The 12,169-nt window shown below is 44.3% G+C and overlaps 1 protein-coding gene across 1 annotated transcript in view; it reads left to right on the forward strand.

The window, feature by feature from the left end:
- Positions 1–2,274: 2,274 nt before the first annotated feature.
- NAV3 (neuron navigator 3) overlaps positions 2,275–12,169 on the forward strand; it is a 502,425-nt gene continuing 492,530 nt past the window's right edge. Inside the window, exon 1 of the mRNA XM_079304164.1 lies at positions 2,275–2,416. The gene's annotated coding sequence lies outside the window, so the exon portion shown is untranslated. The remainder of the gene's footprint in view (positions 2,417–12,169) is intronic.

Below are 12,169 nucleotides of genomic sequence, written 5' to 3' on the forward strand. Positions count from 1 at the left end.
AGTGGCTGACCAGAGGTGACTGAACCACCAGGCCTGATCTTTGTGCTGGTGAAACGAAATTACTCCACACCATGGTGAAAAATGTCGTGCAAACAAAGCCATAGCTCTGTCAATATGAACTGCATCTACATTAGAGGCCTCTGCTGGCACATCTCTGCTGGGCAAAAATTACACCTCTAACCCAATTAACCTTTCAGGGAGAAGTCTTGCAGCACAGAGACTACTGAGATAACTCACTGCTCTGTGCCTTTCATGCATTGAAAGAAATAACCTCCAGGTTATGCACTCCAGGGATTGTTATTTCTGAAGATGTCGGTCACCTGGGATCTTCACTCATGTATTTGTAATTCTAATTTTAAGATACTCAGCCACTCTCTTGTCTCACAGCTTTAAGAAAAGGCAGCCTCAGATGTCCCATTATGTTTTACTGTGCAAATTATGGCCAACATCTATCTTTATTTATTTCCAGGAATATTTCAACTGATGGTGGTATTTTGGTAGGAATATTTCAAGTCATGATGATATTTGGAAGGCTGGATTCCTGGACAATGTGGCTGTCAATTCCTGCCTTTTGCCCTTTTAAATAATCTTTCTTATTTCTTAACACTACTAAGCTCTCACTAGGCTGCAAGCTGCTTTATATTTTATGCCTCTTGCTCTCTTAAATAGAAATAGCTAGCTGAAATGTCAGGCATTTTTCAGAATGGGGAAATACCACACAGCTCAGTAGGAGAGATTTTTTTGTTTCTTTTGTTTATTTTTCACTCCTGCATCCAAACATGCCTCCAGTAGCCAATACCCTCGCCTCACGAGGCAGTTTCAGCTGCAGCTGTGCTGACCAGCCCTGATGAATATTTGTGCAAAATAAAGAGCTGCAAGGTTTGACTGGTTGATAGACTGGAAGAGGAAGATTTTGGAAGACCCACAGGTATCATGGGTACCACTTACTGCAAGCCATCTTCCCTAAACCTATGACTTGCAAAGTGTTCTTCGTCTGGATAGAATATATTCATATTTTTACTCCAGAAGGGATTCCTTTTATTCATAGGTGTTTAAGGCAATCATATGTAGACTTTTTTTCACACTTTCCCCCTTTCTTGTGAGCTGAAGCACATATAGTGTAGGACTGCAACAATAGAGCAAAGGTGGGGTTTCCCTGTGCAGACATTTTTCAGAGCTGGAATAACTTAGAAGCCTCATTCCCCATCAGCAGAAATTTGTGGAATATATTCTGCAGGGTGAAAACCCTACTTTGGGTGCTAGATCCTGAATCAGCTGCAGAACCTCATGGAGAAGAGAGAGGGCTTGTGGTGAGAAATGTGTTACACAGGAGTGGGACAGAGCAGAGCAGCGTGTGAGGGGTGATGGTGGGGACAGATAGGACAGAGTGAAGTGGTGGCAAGGGCTGCTAAGCTCTGTCCACCCAATCAGGCCAAAGTCTGTGTGTGCCTGTGAGTGGCAGCTGTTGGCACAGCTCTCCTCAGTTGGACTTCAAATGGATCCAGCCTCTGGGCTTGCCAGGGTGTCCTGCAGGCCAAGCTCACTTCTCAGAACAGGCAAGCTTGACAGATGCTTCAGCTTATGAATAAGGGACAGGACGACCTGTGTCAGAACTGCTTATTGTATTTTTTGACTATTTTAGTTGCAATTTACAAATTGTGATTTCCGGTCTGGGGTAGTTAGGAAGTTTTCAGCCTTTCTTCATGCGTTTTATACATTTTTTTCGCTTCTGTCTGTCCTCACTGCTCACATTACAAGCTCTCAGACGCCGGGGCTGCCTCTTCTCCGTGTCTGCGTACAGCGCTCATTGCAGCCGAGCTCTGTTGAGGCCTTTGGATCCTGCTGTTACGCCTATAATAATTCATAACGCCCAGGGCTACGCACAGCAAACGCGCCGCTCCCTCATCCCCCGCGTCCCTGCGGATGCCCGTATCTCAGCGCACCCGCGGGAAACTTTTGGCTACAAGGCACACCCAGCCGGCCCTGTGCGCGGCGGGGGCAGCGGCGCCCGGAGAGCACGGCCCCTTTAAATTCCAGCTGTGCGGCGGGGGGCAGCACCGCTGGCGGCGGGGCTGGGGCCGGGGCCGGTGCGCGGCGGAGAGAGAGCGGCCGGGGAGAACAGCCGGGAGAGCGGCGGGGGAAAGCAGCCGGGGGAGAGAGAGCGGCCGGGCCGGCGGAGAGCAGCGCAGCCCTGCGCCCGGGGAGGCAGCGGCTCCGGCGCCGCGGTCCCTCGCGGAGGCGGAGAGGATGAGGATGGCTTATGGCTTTTTTTTTTGCCTCCTCGCGACGATTTCCATAGTAACCTGATCGAGCGGTGCAATTTCGGAAACTGGGGTGGCTTTATTATTATTTTTCCCCCTCCCCGTTTTTTCCCAAGGCTTCATCCCACCGCTCGCCGAGGAGTGCCAGCCGACAGGTAAGGTGCCCCGACCCCGCGGGGGTGTTTCCGCGCCGCCGAACTTCCCGGGGCGACAGCGGCCAGGCGCGGGGTGCTGCCCGCGGGGCTCCCCGTGCGCGGCCGTGGGCAGCATCCCGGAGCCGGGGCAGCATCCCGGGGGGCTGCCGGGGGGGCCGCACGTCGGGGCGGGGTGCCGCGGTGTCGGGGAGCCCGCCGGGGGCTGCCCCCCGAGGAGACCGCCGAGCTCTTTTTACCCTCTTTGTTTGTTTCTTCCCGGAGAGGTTTTTATTCTTCCCTTTGTTTCTCCCTCCTTTTCTTCTCCCCCCCCCCCCCCCCCCCCCCCTCCTCTTCATCGCTCCCCTGCCTGGTTTGTTTCCTTGATCATCTTTCCTTCCCCCTCCCTTTTGTGAGGGTGAGGAATCGCACGCACTTAACCTTAAAATCTGCGGCGGGCGAGGACGCTGCCACCGGTACCTGCGCATCTCCGCTGGCCCCCAGCCCCGGCCGTGCCCCCGCACCCTCTGTACCCCCGGCTCCGCGGGCACGGGACCGCCCTCGGAGAGGAGAGGGGCAGAGCAGCCCAAAGCATCCCCCGAGCCGGGTGTCACGGTCCGGGTCCCCCGAGGGGGGAGAAAGCACATCGTGGAAACCTGTCAGCAGGTTAGTCTAGAAGGTTCTCTCTCCGTGACCTGCTCATTGCCCACCTGCCTGGGCCGGTCCGGAGCACTCGGGGATGGGGGACACATCTTGCCGCTGCCTCGGCGTTGGGTTGGCAAGGGTGCTGGTGGCCCCGTGGGTCCAGAGCCACCCAGCCCTGCTCCGCAGCCTTCTCAGCCAGCCGTACATTGTCCCCCCTTCCCGGGTGGGCACGGGGAAGGCCCAGCAGACAGGGTTAGGTGGCGACGACTCCAATTGCGATCACAATTGGCTGGCAGTGCCATTGCTCTGGCCAGGTGGTAGCTGTTCACCATGCAGGTCTCTGGTAAAACTTACCATTGCTTGCCATTTTCCCTGATTGTCCGGATTTCATCATGAAATGGTGTTTTTGACCGTGACTATATATATATTTTTTAGGGGGGAGGGGGCAGGTTGGGGTGGGCAGGAAGAGGGGAGTGTTTGTCATTTTTTACATCACTTTGCACTGAGCACAATGAATAGGTTAGTCTGCTCAAGGCTTTTTGTTTCTGTCATAAGTGATCAATAATCATCTGGTGGTAAGATGATCTTATTACAGAAAAAGCCAAAGTGCAGACCGAGAACAGCTGAAATACAAGGTCAATAACTCTTGTTATCAACAGTAAACCTGCTTTGCATATTTGAAGATGACGTATTTCTTTCAAAGTAAAGGCAACTTCAAGCCTTTGATGAGCTTTATTTTCAGTGCAAAACAGTCAACATAGAAAACAAGCCTTGCTTCGGAGTAGTCCACTCACCCTTAAACATCCCCACACCTCATTTGATCTTTCTCTTTAGTGAAGGTGGACGGGAATTGCAGTCCTCTTAGGTAAGAAGAGTTTTGTAGCCCCCAATACAAAGGTTGGTTTGTTCCTAGTGCCCAGCAACTGCTACAGGCTTTCCAGACACAAAAGAAAGGCGTAGTCTGTGGCCTGAAGATCGTGCATGCTAAAAAGGCAGTCAGCTGGAGGGTATCACAGATCAACAACCAGCTCCGCCGCCTGCTCCCTGGCTCCATTCCGGGAAATGTGACAGTTCCGTGACACCAGCGATTGGAGCCGGGGTGCAGGGGGCTCAGAGGGGACTGCCGCAGCCTGCGGGGCACGCCTGGGCTATGGGGAGCCGGGGCTGCCACACAGGGAGCCTGGACAGGAGGAAGCACTGGGGGCAGGTGAGGCAACCTTTCCAGAGAAAACATTGGGTTACAGCAGGCAAGCAGGGGAATGGAATATGAAAAGGGAGCAGGGCAGAGAATCGGCAGGGGAAGAGGTTATGCGGGGACTCAGAGCCTAACATAAAAAGCTTCAAGTAATGAGTTTAATCTATGAAATCTAGTTCTTAAATTGTATGTGCTTGCCAATTAGCTAACCATTCTGCAAATCAGAATGGAATCCAGATTGTATCTTGGTAAATGTATTGACTCTGAAGTGCTGCAAGGAGAAAAAATAATTCTCTCCTTTTTCCCCTACTGTGGGCTTTAAATATGTACAAAAATCAGATCTGAGAATTGAGGAACCTTTTAATAGACTTACTTCCCTGAGTTCACATGCTATCTAGCCTAGACTACCGCAGTTAAAATCAAAAACTCCTATGGTAATATGTCTTCAGGGGTCCAAATTCAGAGCAGTTAAGGGCTTTTTACGAGTGAATATTGCCGTGCATTGTGAGGAGGGGTCACCATCAGTCACAGAATGGATTGAAGTGCAGGAGATGTGAGGCTGTTACCTTGCAGGGAGAAAAGCACTTACAGTGTATTGAAGGAACCCATGGCCCTCTTGGGCTCCTCTAACAAACACTTAAACATTGAATGTGTATAAAAAAAGAGTTGCAGCATAACCTTTATTCTCCTGTATTAAAGAATGTGTTCATGTATGTATTAGTTTATGTCTGTCATAATAGCTTTCAAAATGGCTGAATGATATTGATTCAACTAAAAATACTATTGGAGAATGGCTAAAATTAGTTTGAATTTCAGTTTAAGAGAATTGTAAAATGTCAGTTTTACATCACTGGACAGCTAGCTGCAGTAATTCTTAGGAACTATCAGAAACCTTCATAGAGCTATTGTTTTAGCCAGATTTTACTGGTGTGGACTTAGGAGAAGTAGGCATGAGTCAATGCCAGGAATTGCCACCAAGATCAGCACCCTGGGCAAGAATATTTACAGCTATGTTTCAGAGTCTGGGAATGTTTGCTTTAGATGGCTGGCAGTACTGTGCTTTATACTGCAGAGGATCAAAAATTCATTATGTTTGATTGGTACACAGGGATGTAATAATGCAGAGATTCTCATTTTCTTGGAGAAGTGTTATCTAATTTGTGCTAAATTTTGCAGTTATGCTCCACACTGAGATGGATCAGAGGTGTATGGCTGGGAGATGTAGCTGGGTTTTTTTAGCAGGGAATCTGACTTGCAATGATGCATGTGCATTTTTTGTACTAGCCTCCTGTGGTACTGCCTGCACGTGCTAATGAAATAATCTGCCTGAGAGCTGTCAGAATTTGTATGTAAGGAACTGGTTTGTTTATATGTAGATCAGTTATTACTGCAAAGATAAATGCATGCATGGAAAATTGTTACCACAGATGGATGCTGGCTTCTGGAAACTGGGCCTCTTCAAGATAAACTTCATGCATCATGTCAGAGAAATAAGCAAGATGGGGGAAAAAAACACTACTGTGGTTTTTTTTTTTTTATTATGTTCTGCTTATGTCAGTCAGTATAATATACATTGCAAGGACATTATACTACACTTGCCATGAAAAGACTTGGGGTTTTGTCAGTGTCAAATCAGACCCTCACCCACATTCTCACTGTTTGCCTGACAATGGTTACAAGAAATACCATGGTAAAATTTCCATGCAGAAACATTTTGTAAAATATGCAATATGTATTGGTAATTGCTGTATGTTTTGCTTGTACTGTAATGTTTCTTTTCTCTTCTTGAAAATGACTGCATTCTAATAGCACCTCTTAGTTGTTTTCTTCCACTTCCCTATCTATATTTAGAATTGCATCTATTTAATTGAGTGACAAATGTTCTTTTGATAACCCGAAAAAGACACATAGGATAATGGGAGTGTGAGATGTCCTCTCTTCTCAACTGGTCGTTAGCAGACCAGGATTCAGCTTTGAGTTCATCTCTTAGTGTTCCCAAGGCTCACCAGTCCTTGTTCCTGCTTTCAGTCCTCTAGATTTGGACCACCTTGAGGCATCATAGAAACGACAGAAGCATTTAAAAAGTTGGTTTTCCTTCTGACAGAGCTTCTTGTTCCTCACTAGCTTCTTGGAGCACTGGTTCACTTGGTAGTCTGCATGCATATCAGGTGTCCTCTGGTGACAGGGCTGGATGGTGCAAGCACTAAGCTCCCTTCTGTGTAGCTGTGCCAGGAACCTGTATGCAAAAAAGCTTTTTCCAGGGATTTGTCTGAAATGGAGCCAGTGGATCTTGAGATCCACTGAGCTTTGACTGTTAATTTTTGTGGGTGGAGATGGTCAGGTCTCTCAGGAATGGGCTGGTGAATGTCCCTTACTGCAATGACTGGCTCACAGCGTTTAAGTGGACTCTACAGAGCTGAAGTCAGGCTCATGGCTCCACAGAGCAAATGTGTTCCACATCCAGACATGTACGTCAGGAGATGTGTTTGAAAGGAGGCAGCAGTGTCCTTCTAGACTCATTCCAAGAGACAGAAAGGAAATGTGAGCAAGAAAAATAAGGTCACGCCATTACGTCCACTGATGACTTTCGACCTCTGGTGACTTTCCATCTCCAAACTTAATTTAAACAATAATAATTATATTCTGTTACACCATGATACAGTCATGACTGTTTGGTTTACTTGTACTGCAGCAGGGAGAGCTAAGCTCTAATTTGAAACAGAGGTGGTCCCAGTTGGTGCTTGGAGGGTAACCCACTGATAATACATTTTAGATGGAAACACTGCAAATAAAGAAAATTAATATTCATACTGAACCAGAAAAACATTTGCATAAAGTTACAAAAAGTCTAAGCACTATTAACAATTGTAAGAGAGAGTGCTTGACTGAGAGCTGACAGAATTAGTAACAGTTGTTGTTTCTGCAGATTTTAACCAGTCTTCTGTCAGTGTCAAGCAGAATATGAAATTTTGTTGTTATTTGGAACCATGCTCATAGAGAAATAAAATGTAATGCTGTAGTCCTTTTAAGTGGGATGTCCTGCACTGTACTAAATAATTTGATTTGAAGAAAAAATATATCAAATATGTTTACATGTAATAAAAACAACAAGGGATATTTTTCATATTAGATTTATTACATATGTACCTTCCTTGTGGAAAATGTGCTGCTTCTCTCTGTGTTATTGACATTTTCATTATCAAGATGATAGATGCTGCTTGAAACAAAATATTTTGCTGAAGACTAGCAGAATCACTGTTTTAGGTTTGGGAAGAAATATCATCCATAAGGAAGATGCTACAATCTGTTAATGAAGCATTAATTAAGTTTACAGTTACAAATATGAAATTATGGTGCAATTACCTTTTTCAGGAGTCATTATGGTATTAAGGGTACTGTTTTGTTTATATTTGTCTTTTTTTCACAGTGATGTCAATTACCTCTTACACAGTGATGTTACTTTTCCTCAAATATGTGTAATATCTAACTATTTCTGGCCAATTTGCCCACTTCCATCTTGTTTTTAAATAGATGTCCATGTCTTTCTTTGTTTTGTAAAATGTCGAGCTAATTGGCAAACCAATCCTAGGTAACATGGCAACTTGGAAGAGTTGGTCAAAACCAAAATTGTTTAATTGTTCATTATGAACAATTCTGTTTACTGTAGATGAATGGATTTTATGGTAGAACTCCAGCTGGACTATAAAACTTTCATCTTTGGACTATGTCCTAATGTGTTGTTATTAAGCTTTAAAAATCAATAAAGCAGGGGGAAGTACATTAAATTGGCAAAAGTTAAAATAGCGTTGACAAACCAGCAGTTAAAAATTGTTGATGGAACAGCTGATGAATTTTCAGAAGAGCTGAAGATGATAAGGGTTGTTATGATCTATTTAAAACCATTGTGAATTCATGCAGTATTCCAACTCTTCTGGAAGTAGCAATTCCAGATATCCTTACAGAAAGTCTTGACTCACAACAGAGCTGATTAGTCATCCAAGCCACCAAAACAGTTAAAGCAAGAGTCAATATATCTTGGAATATACACAGGGGAATTGATGCAGTCATTTGAAGGCATTTCAGCATGCATGAGGCACTGAGTTACACTATAAACCATTAGGCAGCATGAGACTTCAGTAAAATTACTATTATTTAATTGGGAAGCTTTAGCTGCATGTTTCAGCTGTAATTCCTGTAGAGCTCATGTGTTTTGGGGCATGATTTCTTTAAGATATAAGTGAGGAAAATGAAAAATATCATGCTGAAGAATATAAAAAGAGGGTAACTGCATGTAGGAATCAACTCAGTAAAAGTGAAAGAAAGTGAAGCCTGTCACATCTGCACTGATGCACAGGGCATTTTTGAAGGGTTTGTTTTGAGATGCAGGCCGGTTATTAAGAGAGAAGAAAACACACAAGTTTTAGGGAAATAGCCTAGCAGTGATTTAGTCTGGAGCAGTATTAAATGAACTAGGCTGTTGCTTTAGAGGATATGGGAGGAATTTGTTTATCTTCTGTGGCTAGAAAATACTGTTTATGTAACCTGTTGTCCTTTCTCTTGAGTATCAAAGCAGTCCAGTGGTTCTGTGTCACCATGATGCAGAGGTAATCAAAGCAAACCTTCAGAGACTGTCACAACATTGTCATTATTTTGGCAGAGCATTGGAGATAATTTCAGCAAAGAGGCAAAGAAGCTCTGCATTGATAAGTAGGCTTCAGTCTGGACAGCTGGGTAAAATAAACAGTCCCAAGTGGTCCGATACCATTTTAAAACCACCCTGCTGAGATTTTTATTGTTAGCAGAATACAGTGCCCAGATCATGAATTACTTCTAAATAAAACCAATGTCTGTTTAGCTTTTTTTCTCCCTCCCTCTATCCAACACTAACACTCCTAGAATCTGTGCTAAGGCACATGGAGGAGAGGGCAGTGATTCAAGACAGGCAGCACAGCTTTACTGAGGGCAAGTCCTGCCTGACAACTGAGGGGCCTTCTGTGATGGAGTGACTGCTTCTGTGGATAAGGAAAGGCTACAGATGGCATTTATATGGATTTCTGTAAAGACTTAGATACAGTCACCCAAAATGTGCTACCCCCTAAATTGAAGAGAGACAGATTTGATGGATGGACTGTTGGGTGGATGAGGAATTGGTTGGATGGTCACATGCAGAGGCTGGTGGTCAGCAGCTCAATATCCAAATGCAGGTCAGTGACAAGGAGTGTCCCTCAGGGATCTGCCCTGCCAGCACAGGTCAATATCTTCATCAATGGCAGGGGGATTGAGTGCACCCTCAGCAGCACTGCAGAGGACACCAAGCTGAGTGTGCAGTGACACAACTGAGGGATGGGATGCTGTCCAGAGGGACTGGACAAGCTGGGGAAATGAGCCCATGGGCACCTCATGAGTTCAACAAGGCCAAGTACAGGGTGCTGGTTGGGCAGCCCCCAGTGATAGGACAAGCTGAGGATGGAGGAATTGAGAGCAGCCCTGCTGAGAAGGAATCAGGGATACTGGTAGAAGAAAAGCTGGACGTAACTAGAAAGCCTAGTTAGAAAACTAGAAGGTATTCTGGACTGCAACAAAAGCAGCGTGGCCAGCAGGGTGAGGGAGGGGATTCTCCCCCTCTACTTTGCCATGGCCAGACCCCACATGGATCCCCCTCTGGAGTCCCCAGCATAAGGACATAGACCTGTTGGAGGGGATCTACAGGAGGGCCATGAGGTGGTCAGGGGGATGGAGCACCTCATGTATGAAAACAGAGAGAGAGCTGGGCCTGCCAGCCTGGAGGAGAGAAGGCTCCATGGACACCTTATTGCAGCTTTTCAGTAAAAGAGAGTAGATTTAGATTGGACTGAAGGAAGACATTTATTTTTTACAATAAGGGTGGTAAACACTAATACAGTTTGCTCACAAAGGTGGTAGATTTCTCATTCCTAGAAAGTGCTCAGCACATTCTGAAGTCAAAAGACATTTTAGTTGGTTTTTAATAACTAGCTAAAAGGAATTGAAATAAAGGACATCTATAACAAGTTACTATAAGTGTAGTACAAGAAGTGTACATGCTCATATATCTAAGTAGTTTTTTACCCCATGTTATTTATAAATAGATAAAGACAAAATGACAGTTTGCATCACTCAGCTAGGTTTGGCTGGTAAATGGAAAAGTGTTGTGGGAATCTTGCATGTGACAGTGGCACTAAAAAAGATGCAAGTGAGCATTTGAGCCTAATGTAGACATACTATTAGTTTGGATGACAGTGTACTAATAATATAAATCCACATTTTCTGTAGTGCCTTTCAAATTATGCTTGAGTCCTTGTGATTATTCTGTTATCTGTAGCTGCTCATTTTAATGGAGTTAGTTTTTAAAAACCGACTTTTAGACTGAGACAGTTTTGTCTAAAAAACTTTGTAATTTGTTTTTTAAAGGTCTATTGCATTATAAACAAAGCAGAAATTTCTCTTATTTACAATAGGTTGGCTGTAAGATAATTTTCTGTGATCTCATCCATAGAGGAATCAATTAAAAATTCTTGCTACATTCTAGCCCATTCCCTTGCTATTCATTTTGTATTCCTTGATAGGAAATTAAACTCCAATACCTTTGATTTATGTTTTCCTTTGGGGACAATTTACAAATATTTCTGTTGTAAGAGAATCTGTGGATCTGCACCAAATACTGTATATTTTTCCTGCATAGAGTATTGGAAATAGCTTGCATTAAGGGTAAAAACCAAAGCTCCTTAAGTTACCTTTTGGATGTAAAGAAACCGATTTGGGGTCACCTGGCTGACTACCTGGAAAGCACTATCATATTCTGTGGCCATTTCCTTCTGGGGTATTTAATTGGTTTTATGTCCTCAGTTTTTATTTCTTGTTTGTAATCTGCTTTAGGAAGGTAGGCAACCATAGTGGCTACAACACTGAATAACTGATGGCTAAAACGTTGAACAGCAAAGTAGTTAACAGCTTTCAATCCTCGTCAAGTAAAATCAGTTTCCCTAGTTATTAAGGATCATTGCAAGAATTTGCTAGTATCAATGACATGATTAAGACCAGATTAACACCAGGTGTGGGTCCATGAAATTCTCAAGTGTACAAATTTACAAGCCCTTTTAAAAGCATATATAATGATATAGCTAAAGGCTGTTGTTGGCAATCTGCTCCGCCCTTGCTTACTCATCCTCTGCTCATGCTGATGAAAACTTCAGTGCAGTAACTTCATGGCACATAATTCAATGATGTTTAAATAGGATAATTTATTCCCGTCTCTCTCACATTTTATTTCTTTCTATTAAATAAATTTCAGGCACGGAAATAACAAGAGAGTTGAGTTTGTGACCTGAATATAGCTGAGATTTACCTGCAGATTGCTTCCAGTCCCATCACATGTTCCTTCCATTTTCAAACTGCTGTTCTCTTTACAAATATCACATTAGTTTTTCTTGCAAAGATTTTTAGGCTCTGAGTTCCAATCATTGTCATTTTATGGAGATCAGTCAATGTGTGCAAGTCAAATCCTGCTTTATTCCAGCCATTAGGTGGCAGAGATTCTTGGGTGTTTGGACTGCAAGCACTACATTTGCCAGAACGAGATGCTTCTGATATTCCAGCACACATATTTTGTGGTCTTCACACAGTTAGAGCCACAGGGCAGGTATGTCCTTTCTTGAAGAATGAGAGGGATAAGTAAGGTTTCTCTCAGGAGGGAGAGGGAGGAGGCCTTGAGATCCAGCACACTGTCCTTACAGATAGAGTGGTCCTAGACTGACATCAGCAGCCTCAGCACCATCTCTTAGCTCAGTTTCTTTCTCTGGTAGGACCTGGACTACCTGGCAGTTTCTCTGTAGCCACAGTAGCAGAGTTACACATGGCATAATACTAAATGAAGCTTGCTGTGGAAGGTAGTTTCCTTCCTGCTGCTTCATTGTTGCATG

This window comes from Erithacus rubecula (assembly GCF_903797595.1).
Source record: "Erithacus rubecula genome assembly, chromosome: 4".
In the NCBI taxonomy this organism is placed as follows: domain Eukaryota; kingdom Metazoa; phylum Chordata; class Aves; order Passeriformes; family Muscicapidae; genus Erithacus; species Erithacus rubecula.